Source organism: Stegodyphus dumicola, chromosome 11, assembly GCF_044657685.1.
Source record: "Stegodyphus dumicola isolate Sdum_Otavi_A_Nest chromosome 11, ASM4465768v1".
In the NCBI taxonomy this organism is placed as follows: domain Eukaryota; kingdom Metazoa; phylum Arthropoda; class Arachnida; order Araneae; family Eresidae; genus Stegodyphus; species Stegodyphus dumicola.
The window spans coordinates 11,707,331-11,728,837 of record NC_140778.1 but is presented as its reverse complement, the minus strand read 5'-3'; positions in this window follow the sequence as shown (position 1 = coordinate 11,728,837).

Below are 21,507 nucleotides of genomic sequence, written 5' to 3'. Positions count from 1 at the left end.
TAGTAACTGCAGTAGATATTGATAACGAAATGTTTATGATTTTAATTGTTTTATTCGTGTAATTTGATCATGCGCGCGATACATAATCGTACGTAACCTTCAATATTTAAATGTTGTTTTATCAGCCATTAAAAATTACAAAATCCCGAAAACATTCCAAGACTATTAATATCCTGTTGTTTATTGACTGCTGCCGAAATTCTAGAAAAATACAAAGAACACTTTATTCTTTTGCTTTGATATGTGATTTTATATTTATTGCTAGTTTAGAGTACAGAAACAAATACACTTACACTTGAAGCAAAAATCATAAAAAAAAAATTCTGAGGCTTTGTTAATTATTTTCTATTAATTATAACGTAGGTTAATCGTCTGTCCTTTGCACAATTAAAGAGCTGTCCGATTAATTTACATTTTGAGTTAATGGTAGAAGCCTCCTTTGAAATTTCGACGATCGGTCTATATGAAGTTTACCAATTTTAGATATTCTGAGCAGTCCTAAAATGAATAATATGGAATTTTGTCATATATACATAAACAGCTTTCATCCACGGTGTAAAAAGCAGCAGCTGAATTTCTAAAAGTGTCGCCATAATGAGTTCATGAGTATCAAGGGCTTATGCGGAGCTTTTTCGGAAACAGTGCTGCATTTGTCCATAATACGCCTAACATACAATATCATGGTCTTATACTCTGAATTGATATCAAAATTATTCTTATTTGCGAGATGTAAAATGATCATAAGGGCATCGTTGTAATAGGTTATATTAGTAGCGGAATGTCTTAGCTGGTAAGGATATTTTCAGCGTCCAAACGAGTACACTTGCGAAGAGTGCGTTTAACCAATAGAATTATTTTTTGCAAAAACCATGTGGCGCAGTAATATAGCGTCAACGGAGCTGTATTTTGTTACACTGGTGTGCAAAACTTAAGCAACAGGTGTTCCTTTTTGACATAAATCCACGAGATATCATCTGAGAGACATGAAATTCAGAAATAAGAGACAGAATTTTGTATTTAAACGATGACGAAAGCATAATTGCGCAAAAATGAATACAATGCATACAGTATGGAATTAAACAAAAACAGGCTTTATTGAACTCATAGTATCGTTACACATGATTGTCTGTATAAGAGGAAGAACAACAAACAGATGTTCCTTAGTATGAGATATGCCCTCCCCTTACTGCAATAGTTGCTTCTCACCGTCTCCCCACACTCAGAAACAGATTGTCCTACTACATTTGATCAATTACTGTAGTAGCCCAAAAGGAGTACTAGTAGCCTCAACACTCGTCGACCTATTCAAAACGGTTATCCCGGCGAGAGTCGCCAATGTAACTGAGAAGGCGAGAGTTATTAAGAAAGGTGAAGTGGTTGCAGCATGTACTCCAGTAATCAGAGTTGAAAGAAAGAGTAACATCCCGGAATCCGTGTCCTCAGAGAGAATTACATCGGAGTTAGTGCAGAATTCGGAATTAAACAATGAAGAGAGGAATGCTGCCGATCGCGACATTAAAGATCTTCAAATTCTTTTCTCCCGCTTGTCTTCTGACGTGGGTCGAATCAGTTTGACACAACATAGAATCGATACCGGCGATCATCCCCGATCAAGCAACATTCAAGACGTCTACCGTTTGCTAAACAGAAAGAGGTACGAACACTTTTAAAGGACTAGAACTAGACTAGAAGAGAAACACGCTAATGTGGCAGGATTAAATTAAAGGATATGGAAGAAGGCGATGTTATCGAGCAAGTCTATGGGCATCTCCTATCGTCCTGGTCAGAAAGAAAGACGGCTCAACGAGATTTTGCGTTGACTATCGATGGTTGAATGAGGTTACGAAGAAACACAATTACCCTCTTCCTAGAATTGACGACATTCTAGACACACTTTCTGGAAGCAAGTGGTTCTCAACACTTTATTTAAAGAGTGGGTATTGGCAGGTAGAAATACACCCTGAAGACCTAGAAAAGACGGCACTTACTACGGGACAAGGGCTTTGGCAATTCAAGGTGATGCCGTTTGGACTGTGTAATGCGCCGGCAACATTCGAACGCCTTATGGAGACTGTTTTGAAAGGTCTTTCCTACGGAGCCTGTCTGTTATACCTGGACGATATCATCATCATCGGAAAGAGTTTTGAAGAGCATCTAGAAAATCTTAGAAAGGTGCTTCAGAAACTGAAAGAAGCCAATCTGAAGCTGAGTCCCGCTAAATGCAAATTGTTCCGAAAGGAAATGACTTACCTGGGACATATCATCTCTGCAGAAGGTGTGTGCATCGATCCTGAAAAGGTCTCAGCCGTTAAATCCTTGAAACGCCCCGAAAATGTCCATCAGCTGAGAAACTTCCTAGGGTTTTGCACATACTATAGGAGATTCGTGAAGGACTTTTCTTCCATCGCAAGACCCCTTCACAAGCTGACAGAGAGCACGCAAAGGTTCTTGTAGACAAAAGAATGCGAGGATGCATTTAACAACTTAAAGGAAGCTTTAACATCTGCTCCAATCCTGACGTATCCTCAGCTCGACAGACCAATTATTCTCGACACGGACGCGATTAATGAATGTGTCGTGCTGTATCTTAAGGGATCATCACACGGGAACGCCGATGCCCTGTCTAGCAGATCTTGACCAGAAAGCTGCCGATATTGTGCCAGGGTGAAAGCGAAATACGAGCCGGTCGCAAGACAAATTATGAAATGACGAAGTCAGGGAAGACCAGCTGGAAGACCGCGACATTAAGCCCATAATTGATTTAATGGAGTCATCAAACACAAAACCTACCTGGCACATTTCTATCTGTAGTCCCACAACAAAATAATACTGGGCAATCTGAGATTCACTTCACATCTCGGATACCTTCCCAGAGTTAGTTACTTCGCGTAACCCTGTCGAGGAAAGTGCTCTCTGGGTATATATGTGTGTTTCGGACCGTGCTGTTTTGCACTTTCTTTTTTGAGTGATATTTTTCTGTGTTTAAGTCCACTTTTATATTATTGAGATTCTCATTAAAACCGAACATGAGTAACGCCTCTTCAAACTGTGATACAAAATTAATTCAGAGATTTGAATTTATGCATTTGATTATTTATGACTTGCCATTAATATCGTTGCAGAGTAATTTACTTCCATAATTACGTTTTCCTTTTCTACTGCTTGCATACTGATGGCCTGAAGAATAAGCGAACTTACAGAATTGATTCAATGCACACATTAACAACTCCAACTTACTTCATTTGCCGCGAATAACCCGCGAAAATGCAGGCTGTGTTCCGGCTATCGAACTTTGGTGCTTCTAGGAGCGCTGCAGGTAAGGAGATGCCGAACGGTGCACACATTAACTACGGACATGTTCATTAAAACAAATTTAATTTAAGAAAAAAGTACCTAGTAAGAAAAAGCAGATCAAGCTTTTCATGCCCAAATTTTCGGTATCCAGGTGAGACACATAAATTATATCAGAGTTGTATAGAATAATAATAAAAACTTATTAAAACTGAAACTTAAAACACGCAATAAATTTCAATACTTTGTTTCTGTTCCTAAACAAATGTATGGTATTCTTGTTCATTACTGTCGTAAATGTTAGGATTTATCTCTGATAGCCTTTTTAACGATATCTATTATAACACTTTACTAACTTTAAAACAAATACATGCGGCTTATACAGATTCCACTATTAAATATTTAGGAAAATTACTTCTTCGAATATCAGATTTCTTCATGAAATAACGTGTGACTTGGAAACAGGTTTCGTTTCGATGATGCTACGGATTTTTTTAAAGTGTATTTACAATTTCAGATTATAATTATTATGAAAAAAATTATAACCAATTTATTACTTACTAGTTTTTTCGTACACTCTTGCGGTATATATTATTAAATTGCACAGAAACGTAGTTATTACTCCCAATGCGATTTTTAAATTAAATTGCGTTGTCTGTTTTAGGCATAGTGGTGACTTTGGAATAAATCGTAGTTTTCGCTTTGTTTGACTGCTGTGTTCTGTCCTTAAATTATTCCTTCAGTTTGCAGCTCACCGCAAATGCTATTAAAATATAAATAACAAGTTTGATTTGCAGCGTCCGATTTCTAAACGCTCCATTGGAAAATTTTATCAATAAAAAGTATTTAGTGGGCAAATGGTGGTCTGCGAGTTTTTTTTTTTTTTTTTCTTTAGCTACTTAAGACAATTAGAATATCCGTTTGGTTTTGATATTTCTTTCACGCGCACTTTCGAAAATTCATGTCGCATTTCGCTATATATCTCCTCAGAGTTAGTTACTGCGCGTAACCATGTCGAAGAATGTGCTTTCTCTGGGTATTTATGTGTGTTGCGATTCCTGCAAATTTTGCTTTTTTGTGAGTGATCTTTTTGCTATGTTTAAGTGATGGGATATTTTTGGATTTCCATAATCATTATTTCGGCCACAAATGTTGAATTTCCCCTCTGGGAGATGCTTTGAATAGTATGTGTTAAAATGGCGCTAGGCCTACTTCGTAGGCCGGTACCTCGTGCTTTTCGTATGAAGATACTATGCGCCTGGATGGGGAATCTTCTACTAATTTTATGTGTGTGACATTTTGGAATTCCTGAATAATAAGACGTTCCACGACAATCATTTGGATAAATTATTATCTCTGGATGTTTTAAAGTGTGATACTTCGCACTGTGCACGTATTGTTTGCTCATCGAAAATTTGAAAAATATCCGTATTAAAACATGCGCTTGTGCTCTTAAGGATAATATCTGTTCTGTTTTGTGTTACTACAATTTACCTCAATATAATGAACTTCAGGTCTGTGAGCAACAAGTTCGCCGTGATAATTTAAACAAAATTAACAAACTTGAAGATTGTGCTACTTCGATAATGGGCAAATTCAATTTTCTTTTGCCAAGCAGAGAACGCTTATCATCAGTGCTCAGTACCAATGGAGTTCCTTGCAATATGACCCTAGACACAGGAGCCAATTTCGCCATCACTGCGAAAGATTTAACTCAACAATTTAGAGATAAACTCATCTGGACGCTATCCTTAAATACTCTTCAGACTCTATCTGGTGATAAAATCGGAACTGATAGGAAATTAAACGCAATTATCACTTTGGAAGTACCGCCTTCTGTTACAAGGCATATGTGGCACATATTACAGATCCGTGCTTACTCCTATTGGACTTTCTAAGGAAATATAATTTTTTTCTTGGAATTTGAAAATAACGAACTTCATTCAGTCTCTTAGTTCATAATTATTAATAATAGGTAGGGACCCTCACCTAGAAACGCGGCGCTTTGTCTGGAAGACCCTGTCCAGAAATCTTCCGATATCGTACAAAACGTCGAAGAGAAACACGAGTGCACTCGGTTCTGCAATGCTGCACCCGGTCATCCAACAAAGTACCGCTTCAACATCAGCAGATCGAGATCCGTGGAGTGATGACGACGTCAGAAAAGACCAGCTGAAAGACGGCGACATTAAACCCATAATTGGTTTAATGGAGTCCTTAAACAGAAAACTACCTGGCAAGATATTTCGATCTATAGTCAGACGACAGAACAGTATTTGTCTCTTTGGGAATTCTTTCCACATTCACAACGGCGCCGTTTACCGGAAATTTGAATAGGATGATGGAAAGGCTTTCCGATGGCAGCTGATACCACCAAGATCCCGAATATACTTAAAGAATTGTATAGCAGCCCAACATGAGGCCCTTTCGGAATAATGAAGCCTGTGCAGAGAGTTCGTGAGCACTTCTACTAAAGTAATGCAAAGGATGACGTACGAATGTGGTGCTGATCTTGAGATGCCTGTGAAAGTAGAAAAAGACCAACAAAACGCAGCCAAGGCAAGTTGCAACGTTATAATGTAGGAGCACCTTTTGAACGTATCGCCTTTGACATCTTGGAACCTCCTTCCCGAACTGCTGATGGCAACATATACTTCCCCGTTCACATACATTATTTCACCAAAACGCCTGAAGCATGTCCTATTCATAATCAAAAAGCTGTCACAGTAGGAGAAGTAATGATACAGCATTGGATTTCCAGGTTCGGAGTTCTCATTCAGTAATATTCCGATCAAGGAAGAAATTTTGTATCTGCTATAATTACAGACCTCTGAAAGCTACTCGGTATTGACAAAAGCCAAACCACACTTTTATATCCTCAGTCAGACGGCATGGTAGATATCTTTAATCGAACCATCCTTAATAACCTCTCGTTGGTAGTATTCAGAAGCCAATAGGGACTGGGACCAGACGTTACGTCTTTTTTTCACTGGCTTACCGCAATGTTGTCAAAGAGACTACCTGCTATTCCCCATATCAGGTGCTGTTTGGTCGAGACTTTCGTCTGCTTTGTGATATCATGTTTGGTCTCTTCCCCGATGAGCCTTCATTGCCTGAGGAGTACATTTAGGATCTCCAGGATCGGTTAAGTGATGCACAATTTTGCACGAGAGCAGGTCAGCTTGGCGAATGAGAAAATGAAGACCCGATACGAAGAGCTACAGGTCACCAATTCCACGATGGAGAAAAACGTGCAGTTGTGTAATCCAATTTGGCTAAAAGGACTCTGTCCTAACTACAGTTACTTTCGTAGTTCGGATCAGTAGTCATCGGTAGTACAGTTCGGTAGTACAGTAGTTCGGATCAGTAAGTCATCGAATTCTAAGCCTAAGGTCATTCATTACGAAAGGCTAGTTTATTACTAAGGCCAAAGTACGTAGTGTATATAATGTAAGTAAGATAAGACCATGGTCCTATTTGTTTCTAAATTTGTAAAATTTTGAACGCTTTATTGATTTAGTATTTGATTTGTTTTAAGTTACTTATCGCAACTATTGTTTCTGTTGTTTTTATTGCAATGTAATATTTATAAGAGAATAATATTCTTGTCAATGGTCATTTACCACCAATCGCTAATCTACACAACATATGGCCTGCTACCAAATGCCAGCTGCTGTTCCAAAATACCACCAAGTGCCATTCTCCACCGGTCGTTATATTACACAACATAATGGCCTGCCATTAAGTGATAATGGCAGTTCCAAAAATGCCGCTAAATGTCATTTATCACCAATCGCTATTCTACACAAGATATGGCCTATCACCAAATGCCATTTGCCGTCCTAAAATGCTACTAAATTCCATTTACCATCAATCTCTGTTCTACATCAATCGTATGACACGTATGACATTTGTTTTTCAAATTAATGAGACATTTGTTAGTGGATTAGAGTTGTTAAGTATATAAACTGCATAATTTCGGCGAGAATCATTAGCTTAGGTCCAACTAGTATTTCAAACGCAAATTGCCTTACCATCTGATAAGTTAAGAGTAAAGTTAATATCTCGCTGCATTCAGATTACCAACTGGATTTAAGTGATATTGGTGTAATTCAAGAATTCTTCAGACTTTTAGATTAAGCTTCGATGTACAGTTTGGTGGTGTGTATTGGTGTATTGAGAATACGGCAAAGCACACTAGGGCTATCTGCCTAAGGGGAGGGATGCCTTCGTGGAGGACTTTCTAAGGGGAACTGGCTCGTATACACGTTAAACATGGGGAAAACCACGAAAACGCCCATGCAGCCAGCCCGTTCGCGGGATTCGAACCTCGGACCGAACTACCAGTGTTCAACGATTTTACCGCTCGGCCGCTAGTGGGCTGTACAGTTTGGATAATTCCAGTTTAGGAACTTGTTTCGTAGAAAGCCTATTTCCCGTTTTTGATTTAATTCATAATGCAGATTATTAAACTTCGGATTGCAGCTTTATTCATATCACTCGTATTTCGTTTAAATTTCAAGTAATTATTCAATATTAAGTTGTAAAAATATATGTCTGGATAGAGTAAAATGAAGTGTGGTTTCTTACTTAATGAGTGTGAAACTGACTCCGTACAAAACTAATTTTAAGAATTAATGTGAAATAACCTATGTAAATTGAAAGTGGAATTTTCGCAGGTGTAATACCATTTTGATGGATATGATAGAAGATAGGTCTCAAATTATAGTAACGTCTTCCATAATAAGCATTAGACACAAGAAAATGTTTAAATTAGTTTTCTTTCTCGGCACTCCGCCTTAATAAATAAATTGAAATAAATAAAAACACCGAATGAACAAAATGAATACTGATGAATTCTTATACGTGAACATAAGAACTCAAGTTATACACATATATAAAATAATAACGAAAAGAAAAACAAATCGAATTCCAAATACAAAACAAAACAAAAATAATTCGTTATGTTTGTACTAATTTCCCGTTCAGTTTGCAGTTGTCGCCGCGTCTAGTTTCCAAAGCTGCAAGCTGTATACCGGCTATTTTCATTTGGTTGCTTCATGTAGCGATGCAAGGACAGAAATGCCTAAATGAGTCCTGGAGACAAAATAAAATACATAAAATACAAATTCTTCTGATAAACTGGAGGACTATATACCCAATATTTACAACCATTTGCTTTTCATTAACTGAGTGATGAAGATGAAGTCAAAATCATGTTATAAACAGATATTCAGCGGAGATTTTGGACTGGGTACTAATTTTCTTTTAAGGTTGAAAACTTTCATAAAAAAATATTACGCAGTAAATGATCGTAAAAGCAATGTTCTTTAACCCTTTGCGGCATGGTGGGTCAATATATGTCCCACCTAATTAATATTTATTTTCTCAGTTAGCAATTTCCGTTAGAAATTTTCTAATCTTTTAAAAATAATCTATTTTAGTTATTATTTTTCTCAGTAGATATTACTACTATACCAGGGCTTAAGTTTATAAGCAAAAGATATTCAAAATAGGATCACAAGAGTGATATCCCTGTATCTCGCCTTTTTCAATATTTTAAAATTTTGGTATACAATTTATGATATGTATGATACTTTTAATATTCAAAAGTACTTTATTTTCAAAAATCTTCATTGTATTCAATATTTTATAACATTAATTTTGCAGTTGAAACAAGTTGGTTAAAATTTGTCCCACCACACACTTGAATTTCCGCTCAATAGATGGCAGCACTCACGATTATTTTTTCTTTTCTTTTTTTCATCTACTTTTTTCGTGATTGCGCGCGCTTTTACATCCGTTGTATGCTCTGATGTGCTAAAATGTCTAGGAAAAAATTAACAACTCAGGAAGCTTTGGATCTTTTTGCTGAATTGCCATCCGATTGCGACTCAAATGCTTCAGATGTCAGTTCTGATTCAGATGAAATTGAAATCCAGGAGAGAATAACTGAGGTTGAAGTTATTGCTGAAGAAGAAAGGGAAGTAGTCATAATTTGTTTCGCTTTTTAAAGACCCAGACCCATCTATGCATGTGGCACTGTAAATATGGATCGGAAGTATCTACCCAAAAATTTAAAAGACAAATTTTTGTCTAGAGAATATAGACTTTTCAGTTAGCGATGATTCAATTTATTGCATAAAATGGAAGGATAAAAGATCCGTTTCTATCCTGTCTTGCTTGGAAAAGGCAACTGAAATGAAAGAAATTAATAGAAAGGAACGAGATGGAAAGACAAAAAAAAAGTACTGTGCCCAAACAGCATTATTTCATACAATAAGAATATGGGATATGTCGACTGATTGATCAACTGAAAGGACTATATGAAATAGACCGCAAAAGCAAGAAATGGTGGCACATGATTTTTTTTTTTTTTTTTTTTTTTTTTTTTACTTTTTAGATGCGAGTATAGTAAACACATTTATTCAAGTTTGTTCGCGAACCTGATCATGATGTAAAAACAATGAAAGATTTTCTTCTCTCAGTTACAGAAGGTCTAATGGCACTTGCAGACAAGAAAGAGCTGAAAAGAAAACTGAAATCCCCAGTTCAAATAAAACTAAAAACCCATTCGTACAACCAGAAAAGACACTAAAAAATGTAAGTAAAACGCCAAAGAGAACGAGCAGGAGAAGATGTGCATATTGCAGCATATCGAAAGAAGAACGACGAACATTTTGCATGTGTGAAACATGTGAAGTGCCTCTATGCTTACAAAAGAATGAAACATGTTTTTCAAAGTTTCATGAAAGTGACTTTTTTTCAATTTTAGTCATATATAAATGTTTTTGAATTAAGTGCCAATTTTAATATTTTACTTAGTATCATATGTACGAGTATCAAATTTTAATCTTAAAATAATATTCAAGAAAATATTTTCTTTTGTTCCTAAAATTTAAAAATATTAAATATATACTACATGCAAAATGTGCATATGCAAAATTTTACAAGTCATGCATATATGCAATAAGTACAAAATGCATTTTAGTGTGCTTATTATGAATATTTTAGAATGCACGCTTTATTTTGTTTATTCATTCCACATATAATTTTTTTTTCCTGCTATACACCAATATGCTATAAGACATGTGCTAGTTGCATGGTGGGACAAACGGTATCCCACCTTCCACCGTAAAAAATAAAAGCGCAGAATTTTTTCAAGCCTTAAAGGCACTTAAGTAAGTCCATCTGACTTATTCTAAGGCATTTTTTTAAAGATTAAAATATATTTTAAATATGCGTGTCGCAAAGGGTTAAAACCTATAGAATATAACGCATCTTTTAGAGCAGCGGCCGCTAACCCTTAGAGAACTTCACGGACCACCACATATATAATTTTATATTTTACGGATCAATAATATGAATTAAAAAAACACTTAAATCAGGCCTTAAAAACAACATATTAATATGCAAAAACAATAACATTATTATCATCTCACTGATACACATATTTCGTTCACACTGAGAAATTATATGAAAAGTTACCTTCTTGTACAGAAAGCTTCACATTTCCACATCACTGAAAAGGAACTTCACGAATAGCAAGAACAAAACGGCAAACGCAAAGCATTATCAATAAACTGAAATAGTTATTCCACCAATTTTTAATTATTGTAAACTTAATAATCATCGCTTACTCAGCAATGGTGCCATCGATCAACAGTTATATAAAACAAAAGCGGAAACTTCCAGTGATGCAATTAGAAACAAGAATGCAGATGCTTCTCAGAAAAATCCATCAAGTTGCCTATTGACAAGGAGAAAAACTGTGTCATTAACGACTAAAATAGCATATGTTTGTAATTCAAAAGGAAAGAGAACTCCAGTTCGTGCTATTATTCAACAGCAGCATATCCATGGATGCCAACTCTCACTTTCAAATGTCGTTAGATACACCTTCAAAATTAGCTAAAATCGCTAAATTCAGAATGAGTTTCGCTAAAAGTAGCAGCTAAAATCTAAAACGTATAATCCATATTTCATAATAGGTTTCGTTACTCGTCATTTTTTAAACTGAATCTTCATAAAAATATAAATAATGTCTCAATTTTTCTGCGGACCATCAAAAAGTTTTCACGGACCACCAGTTGGCGACCGCTGGTTTAAAGTTTGCGACCATTTTCTTACCCTTAATTTCATGTTATTTTATTTGTGATATTTTCAGAAAGATTACCTGAGAGAAAGAATCCTTTCCCGATAGATGATACTGGACTATTGTTAATAATCAGACATAAAGCTTATACTAATATGCAAGTTTTAATTTACCTTCTTTCTTTAAGTCCAGTTTGGTTGTTATTTTCTCTTGCACAAAATTCTACGAACAACAAAGAATTGAAGATAAAATGGCGACAAGTTTCTCTAAAGTTTAAAAACGTTTCGAAAAAATATTACGTAGTCTGTGGTGGTAAGAACAATATTATTTAAAACCAATAGCATAATATAATGCTTGGAACGTTGTAGATAATGTCTCTCAAGAACATGAAAATGTAAATTGTATAAAATTATCTTAGCTATGACAAGTTGTTTTTGCATCTGGTTTAATGAGTGATTATCTTAATGATTGGTAATGAGGGAAAAAACATGAAGTTTATATATTTTTAATAATTATTTATAAGTAAAACCTTCCAGGAATGTGCACAGATCGTAGAAGCTACGTCTAAGTGCACCCCATTGTTGATTAGTATCAGCATCTGTTACCTTTGGGGTTAATTTAAAGGATAGCATCATTTTTATACTAAAAATTTATATTTTAAACACGTAAATAAATAAATACATCTATATGTAAAGAAGGTTACACATGCATTTTTATAGTTTCAAATTTTCTGAAATGCAAATCTACGCAGATGCCTCAGAACTAATTTTTGCTGCCAAATTGCCAGTTTTTATTTAACATTAACTGTTGGACCCAGTCGTAGAAGAAAGATTAATAATCGTCTGACAAAGTCCTTGGTATCTTCAGCTGAAGTTACATTCGTTCATAGGAGTACTATCTCTGTAATTTCCTGAATAATCATATTCCAAAATATTTTATTTCTAAATCTTTGTTTCTGTCAAATTTTCCCTATTCACCATTGCATCTATAGTGAAGGTAGCTTTTCTTATTTGCTTTAACTGGAATCACAATAGATACTAACTGAATTTCACTGAGAGTTTTAATGGAAAAGAGAAAGAATAAAAATAATGCTTTAAAACCGCAGGATTTGATACAATGACAGGAAAAAACTTAAAAACTTAACAGTACTATTTTGTTCACTTTGTGAGAAATTTCCTTCCCGGAATAAAATTACATCGATTTTCTGCACAATTACTGCTAGCTCTGCACTTGAAATTTTGTATACAAATTTAAGCTCTCACCATTGTCAAAGTCTTCAAAGAATAATTGCACTGGCATCCTGAATTGGGAAACAGTAAAACATTCTTCAGGAAATTTAATAATAGTTTAGTCCGTAAACTCACTGTTAACGAGAATGTCAAATATACGGACGGGCATGTGCAACGCTTGTCCTAAAGAGCCTTTCATAATTAATTCGGTTTCCTTCTCTTAGGTTCGAATCCCGCGAACGGGCTGGCTGCATGGACGTTTTCGTGTTTTTCCCCATGTGTAACGTGTATCATCAGTTTCCCTTATAAAGTACTCCACGAAGGCATACCTCCCCTTAGGCAGATAGCCCTAGTGTGCTTTGCCATAATTAAATCAACCAAAACCAAACCAAACCCTCCTTAGGTAATTTTATTCATCTTTATGTTCATCCCATCGTCTCAAATCTACACAGTTTAATTTTCTTGCATCAATAAACTAGGAAGAACAAGCACGGAGTCGAAATGGCGGAGTGAGGCTTCAAAATTCAGCAGCAGTTAGTATTTTTCCTGCTTTCTTTTGGCCATTGATAGAGCAGCTGATTCACTGGGTTCGGTGCTCATTAGCTTTTCAGATCCTCGTGAATGGAATAAATAAAAACAGGAGCTTAGTGCAACGTCTCCCGGGAAAATACTTTTCGCAATAAAATGCCAAATTGCTAATTTTAGTTTCAGTTGAAGAAACTAGTCTGGTTTACAGGTAGCTTTGTTAAAAATTTCCGTAGATAAGAATTTTCTTACAAATTCGCACACTTTAACTAAAGACAGAATTGCGTGGACGAAAATTTCCAATATAGGTTCGGTGGTGTGGTGTATTTAATTATGGCAAAGCACACTAGGGGTATCTGCCTCAGAGGAGGGATGCCTTCGTGGAGGACTTTCTAAGGGTAGCTGGCTCGTATACACGTTACACATGGGGAAAACCACGAAAACGCCCATGCAGCCAGCCCGTTCGCGGGATTCGAACCTCGGACGAACTACCAGTGTTCAGCGACTTTCCAATATAGGTTCGGAAATACCAAATACCGCATAACCACCGCTTTGCCTTTAAGAGAGTTTCGTTAAAAAATAAGAGGAACATCAATTACCAATCCCTGAAAAAAAAAAGGTGGCCAAATTTTTATACCGTTTATGAGCCCAAGTATTCAATAAACCAGAATAAGTTTTTTTATGTACACAGTTGAATATTACTTAGCATCAAAATCCAATACGCTTTCGTATGAATGCTTGTTTCCAGAAACTCCCTGTGTTGACTACTTCAGCTTTGCGTATTTCGGTGTCAACCAACAGATGTTGATAAACACTTTACTTAAATTGCAGTACTGGGTTTGGTGTCAGCTCCAGCATAATAGTTATAAAAATATGCAAACACAGAAAAAAAAAAGCAATACAACTGTAAAGATGTATACTAAGGTAAAATGTTATTTATTAATAGCAAGATAAAATTAAATATTTATAATAAATTTTCCGACGTGTGCATGTTGATGTAAGTAGCGGCATAAAAACTGGTTCATTAATATCAACATGTTGATAATTTCGTATAAAGGTGTGGTGTTGGTGTATTTAATTACGGTAAAGCACACTAGGGCTATCTGCCTAAGGGGAAGGATGCCTTCGTGGAGGACTTTGTGAAATCAAAAATAACAATGACTGATTTCCCGTTTGTGATTTTCGATATGAAAAATATAACTAAATGTTAATCTTATTGGAATCAGAGACGTGTTTAGCATTTTTCTACATTCTAGACACTTCAACAGATCTAATCAAATCTAATTTCAAAATGTTTTAATGAAATAATATAAGTTCCAATAAAAACTTTAAAAAAAAAGAAAGGAGAAATTAAATACTTGCAATGTCAACTGGTAAATAAACTCATTCATGCATGATACGGCTTAGTATAAAAATGAAAACAAATTTAAACTGATATGAAAACAATTGAACAATATCTTAATAAATGAAAAAAATTAAAATACCGACTTAGCAGCCTAAACGTTAAAATAAATTTAACAAAATAGTATTTCCTCCTTGCTAACAAACTCTGGTAAAAAAATCATCTCTGAAGGTTACTAGTTTTTCCAAGAGCACTCGATACGTATAAGACTAATGTTGATCTTTGTGTGGCCTCTCCCTAACTGCGCTGTAGCTCTAAAAATATTTATTTCCGATTACGAATTACTATATTAATTCGGATATCAGCCTTACAGCTCAAGAAATACTCGTGTATAACTTAATAATGTTCCTTTCTCCTGAAGTACTTTCATTTCAAAGAGCTTTTCATAGATTTCCGAAATTATTTAGCTTATTAGAAAAACGTTTGCGAGTCATTTAACACTAGGGACAGTTAACTGATTAAATTTATTCTTTCACTGTTTACAAATTCTCCTTTTACACATTGGATAGTTAATAAAGGAAATTCACCGTTTCAAACATCAAAGTCAGAAGATTCTCAGCCCCGCCCATAGCCTATTCATCCGCTTCGTGATTACACTTATTTATTTTGGTGTCATCTCTTGATCTTTTTATGACTGAATTATCTGCATATGTTTTTTCGGGGGCATTATTTCGCCTTTAGTACTTATTACCCAAAAGCAATGTTTCTCCCGAACGGGATATTTATCTCGAAACGATTCTTTGCGTCGAAACACTTAAATGCGCTGTATCACTTTTCAGATTGTTCCCACCAAATATTATCGCACGGTATTATATTTAAAGAAAATAAATAAGGAAGAATCTGCATGGCATGTACGGTGTGTTTCTTGCATTCTGAAGAAACAACGGCATCTAAGATATATCAAATTTTGAATATCGTAGTCGAGCACCCGAGCGTGGCCATCTGGAAGGCCGATTTTGGATTCCCTATTTGATATTTTGTAATTTTTTAACGTATTTTTAATTAAACTCAACGATTTCAAAGTAAGCAGTGTCAACACTGTACGTAATAAAACATTTTTATCTCCAGCGTGCGAGACTGTCTATCGGAAATTTAAAAGATATACTGTTTTTAAATATTTTCTGATTTTGTTATTGAATCGAATTTTAGGTGGCTTAATCGCCAATATGATGAAACATACAGAATGTTAATATAAAAAGACAAAGTAGGTTTTGTAAGTTTATATTAGTAAAAAAAAAACTGAACATTTAGGTGATCAACTGAGAAAAGACAGGAAAAAAAAAAAAAAAAAAAAAGAGAAAAATAAAAAAAATGTGTGCCAGCACTTGACGCTGCATCGGAAGTTGTAAGAGTGTATTGCTATGCTATACTGCTTTTCTAATTTTTGTAATATTGCTACTGAACTATACTTGGCGCAAGTGAAAGGAAAATTATGCTTTAGAACAAAGTTAAAAGAAACAGAAAATGGGTTAGAAGAAGTGACCCTAACAACGGACTGGTGGATCATGAGCTGCGCGTGTGCCTCAGAAACCTTAATAATCTCTTTTGGTGGCCATCAAATTCTGGAAACTTTTAGACTTCTTTTCCACAAAGGCAAACTAACTAAACTTAAAAGGACCTGTAAGGTCAAGAATTTTGCGCATTAAGCTTCAAAATTTGAAATAAAATTAAAAAGTAAGTTCTTCAAGCTATAGCCCATGAGCTAAAGTCAAACATCGGTTCCTTTGCAAAGTAGTATAAACACAAAGTAAAGATCCAATTAAGACAACAATAACACGCCAAATAAATACTAATTCAGAAGTCAAACAACAAAAATCAGCGTTAATTTACAAAACTTTCACAGGACTAGTTTCGATGGTTTTACCGAACCATCATCTTCAGCTGCAAAACCGCAAATGAACAAGATAGGAAATAATGTTTAGATAAGATAAGAAAGCCTGGACAAGAATAAGCAAGTGGCGCCATCTGTTGGCGAAACCAGAACTAAAACATAATTTCTCTAAAAGCCGAAGGCAAATTTGGATTGGAATTAGGATCGTTAACTAGAACAGAAAGATTTTTATGAATGTGAAATGCCTCTAGAAAATCCAGTTCTCCAATGGAAGATGTTTTTTGAATAATTTTGGCAGCAGAAAAATTGAAAGTGTGATTTTCGGACCAACAATGTTGAGCAACAGAAGACTTCTGTGTTTCCTTTTTTCTAACATATGCCTCATGTTCTTTGACGCGAAATTTTAAGGCTCTCTTAGTTTGGCCAATGTAAATTAAACCGCACTGGCAAGGAATCCTATAAATACCCCAGGAATTCATATCCGGAATGGGGTCCTTGAGTATAGAAGTTGGAATTTTATTGATGGGAGAGTAAACAACCCGAAAGTTAAATTTCTGCAAAATATGTGCAACTTTATAGCTAATTGATGGAAAGAAGGGAATGACAACAGAATTTTTATAATCTCCTAAAATAAGAGTGTGGCTTTTAGTGTGTTGAGATGAGAATTTTTTAACTGCTTGATTAATAATGTTGGGTGAAAAGCCCCTGTCAATAGCTATTGCTTTTAAATAATTTAGTTCTTCATCAAGGGCTAGTTTGGAGGAGCAAACTTGAAGAGCACGGAAAACATAGGAATAAAATGAAGCTAACTTTTGTTTAGTCGGATGACATGATTTAAAGTGTGGTGGAAGGCAAACCGATGAAGGTTTACGGTAAACTGTAGTACTGAAGTTGGATGTGTTACGTGTGACCAGAATGTCGAGAAACGGAAGAGAATTGCAAGTCTCAAGTTCAAAAGTGAACTGAATAGCAGGATCAATAGAATTCATTGTTGAAAGAACTCTATTTAAATCATTTTTATTACCTTCAAACAGGGTAAAAGTATCGTCTACGTAGCGGAACCATGCCGGGAAGTTTAAAGTTTCAAACAATTTTGATTCATAATAATGCATGTAGATATCAGCCAGGATGGGACTGAGGGGGCTTCCCATGGCTAATCCCTCAGTTTGCTTGTAATATTTATTTTGGAAAACAAAATGTGTTTGTTTCAAACAGAGTTGGGTGAGAGAAATTAGCTCATCAATTTCGATGCAAGAGAAATGAAATTCGCGAAGTCTGGTTTCTAGACATCTTAATGCACCCTCCACTGGGACATTGGTGAATAATGATTTTACATCAAAAGAAACCATGAGTAAATTACGAGGAGAAATGTTTTTAACCTTTTTTACAAACTCTATTGAATTTTTTATGGTGTAAATGTTATTGTCTAATAGAGTGGAAAATCTAGAAACTAAATATTTAGCTAATGGATACGAGGCAGTACCTAAATTTGATACAATAGGGCGGAAAGGAATACCACTTTTATGAATTTTGGGAAGAGCTAATTTAATTAAATTGATTTAAATAGAGTTCTTTCAACAATGAATTCTATTGATCCTGCTATTCAGTTCACTTTTGAACTTGAGACTTGCAATTCTCTTCCGTTTCTCGACATTCTGGTCACACGTAACACATCCAACTTCAGTACTACAGTTTACCGTAAACCTTCATCGGTTTGCCTTCCACCACACTTTAAATCATGTCATCCGACTAAACAAAAGTTAGCTTCATTTTATTCCTATGTTTTCCGTGCTCTTCAAGTTTGCTCCTCCAAACTAGCCCTTGATGAAGAACTAAATTATTTAAAAGCAATAGCTATTGACAGGGGCTTTTCACCCAACATTATTAATCAAGCAGTTAAAAAATTCTCATCTCAACACACTAAAAGCCACACTCTTATTTTAGGAGATTATAAAAATTCTGTTGTCATTCCCTTCTTTCCATCAATTAGCTATAAAGTTGCACATATTTTGCAGAAATTTAACTTTCGGGTTGTTTACTCTCCCATCAATAAAATTCCAACTTCTATACTCAAGGACCCCATTCCGGATATGAATTCCTGGGGTATTTATAGGATTCCTTGCCAGTGCGGTTTAATTTACATTGGCCAAACTAAGAGAGCCTTAAAATTTCGCGTCAAAGAACATGAGGCATATGTTAGAAAAAAGGAAACACAGAAGTCTTCTGTTGCTCAACATTGTTGGTCCGAAAATCACACTTTCAATTTTTCTGCTGCCAAAATTATTCAAAAAACATCTTCCATTGGAGAACTGGATTTTCTAGAGGCATTTCACATTCATAAAAATCTTTCTGTTCTAGTTAACGATCCTAATTCCAATCCAAATTTGCCTTCGGCTTTTAGAGAAATTATGTTTTAGTTCTGGTTTCGCCAACAGATGGCGCCACTTGCTTATTCTTGTCCAGGCTTTCTTATCTTATCTAAACATTATTTCCTATCTTGTTCATTTGCGGTTTTGCAGCTGAAGATGATGGTTCGGTAAAACCATCGAAACTAGTCCTGTGAAAGTTTTGTAAATTAACGCTGATTTTTGTTGTTTGACTTCTGAAAAAGATCCAATTGTAATTCAAAATGTGAAACCACAATAGGTATGAAATACTAATTCAAAAAATTTGAAAACGATGAAAGCATAACTTGATTCAAACTTAAAAGTTAATATGTATGTAGAATAAAGTGTAAGGTATCTCAAAACATATAAGAAAAAACTGCAAAAACATCAAATTAAAAAACAAAAGTACCGATTTTTGTAAATGAGTAGTGTCTTTGCACCATGGACCACTCTATATATGTGGCCTGCCAAATATTTTCTCGAGAGGTTGGAGGCAGGGAAAGAGGAATGGGACTGGTCGCCTCGAGCTGTTCTCCTTCAAAATAAGCGGCGGAACTAAACAAAGTGGAAATGTTATCTGTATGCTAACGCCCAAACCAGCGTGTCTATGCACAAGGTAACCGTATTCAGTACCTGGTAATGTACATGTATGCTAACAACAGTCCCACCCTTTGATGCTTGTATACTGATATTTGAAAAATCAGGGAACTTCAGGATTTAAGACAATGACTACAAACATGCTGGTTAAAAAATATTAAATTTAAGGTAAACGTATCTACTAACAAAATGCAGATCAATATTTTTACACTCAAGTTTCCGTACCTAATTGTAATACGTAAATTATATCAGACTTGTAGAGGATAATAATATAAAACTATTAAAATTAAGACTTATAAATCTCACAAGTACGTCTCTTCCAATTCTAAAAAATGCATGGTATTCTCGTTTAATGCTGTCGATCAAATTTAAGATTAATATCTGATAGCTTTTTAAAAAAGTCTGTGAAAATACACTTTACTTACTAAATGCGTGCTGCTTATACAGATTGGACTATTAAGCACTTAGGAAAATTAGTTCTTCATGAAGTATATGTGACATGGAAACGGGTTTCTTTTCGATGATGCGATGAATGACTTTAAAAGTACATTTGCAGTTTGAGATTATAATTATTTTGAAAAAAAAATTATAACCAATTTGTTACTTACTACTTTTTTTCTTATAATCTTGCGGTACATAAATATTTTAAAAATATACTGCACGATATGAAACTATCAGCCATCAAACATCTTTAATGAAACTGCGATGCCTATTATAGGCAAAGCGGTGGCTTTGTAAGACATTAATGTTTTTTTGTACTTTTCTTTGGTTTTATGCTTAAATTCATTTTTGCGCTTGCTGTTCCCCTCAAAACGTTTTAAAAGCGTAGTTCATAAGTTTCATATACAGCGTGGAGAAGATTTTAATGTTTTTGAAAAAGAACTGATTTGTGCTTTTAATAGCTGAATAATGTTTAATTGAAGAGCGATTTCCAAGAACTCCCCCGGAAAGTCTTATCAGTTAAAGTATTTTAGCGGGCAAATAGCAGCCCATGAGATTTTTTTGTGCCCCGCCTAAGACTGTAAGAAAATCTGCTCTGATTCGAGATTTCCTTCAAGTGCGCTGTCGAAGATACACATTGCATTTCGCTATATATTTCCTCAAAGTTAGTTACTCCGCATAACCGTGTAGAAGAAAGTGATCTCCGGATGTTTCGCGTGTGAATATCTGTGCACGTTTTGCATTTATGTGTGCCCTTTTTGCATTTTTGTGAGTGCTCGTTTGCTGTGTTTAAGTGCTGTGAAGTTTTTGAATATTACCATGAATATTATTTCGACCATAGATAGTCAATTTCCGCAGTTGGAAATACTTCGAATAGCGTATATGAAAATGGCGCTAAGCATACTTTTTAGACCGATCCCTCGTGCTCTTCGCCTGAACATGATATGTTATTGATGTGGAATCTTCAACGAATTTTTATATGTGTTTTACTCCAGATATTTGGATATATCTGAATAATAAGATATACGATGACATTTATTTGGATAAATTACTCTCTTTGGATTTTTTTAAAGTTCGATACTTTTGTGCACGTATTGACTCGCTCATGAAAAATTTGAGAAAATTCTCTGCCCTAACGAAAAATACGCTTGAACTGTCAAGGATATTTTCGCTTAATAGTTGCGTTACTATAATTTATTAATGACCTTCAGATCTGTGAAGAACAATTTCGACGGGATAATGTCAAGAAATTAAAGAAGCTCGAAAACTGTGCTACATCGATAATGGGTAAGTGCGAGTTTCTTTTGGCAAGCAGAGAACTCTCGTTTATTCTAAATGCGAGGAACAAACGAAAAATATTCATAATGGTAATGAGACTGTTTCTAATGCTCATAAATGAATGAGATATTAAAAAGCCGTCTAAAACAGCCAAAGGTACGAAATTAGTTAAAACTAAGTCGCAATTAACGTTAAAAATAGATTTGCTAATATTGATGTACATGATTCTGCTATTACAATTGATCGCATTTGTCGTGTTGTTACTGATAATAATGCTGCATTCAATAATATTAAGAAGCCTAGTCCTAGTAAAAATGTCCTTCATAATTATAAATGTAAATATTGCCAGTAGTAATAACCCAGCAAGCACAGGCGTGCGGCAGCAGCCCGATCAGCCTAAAACCCCCTATCATGGCTAAGCTCTCAGAGAG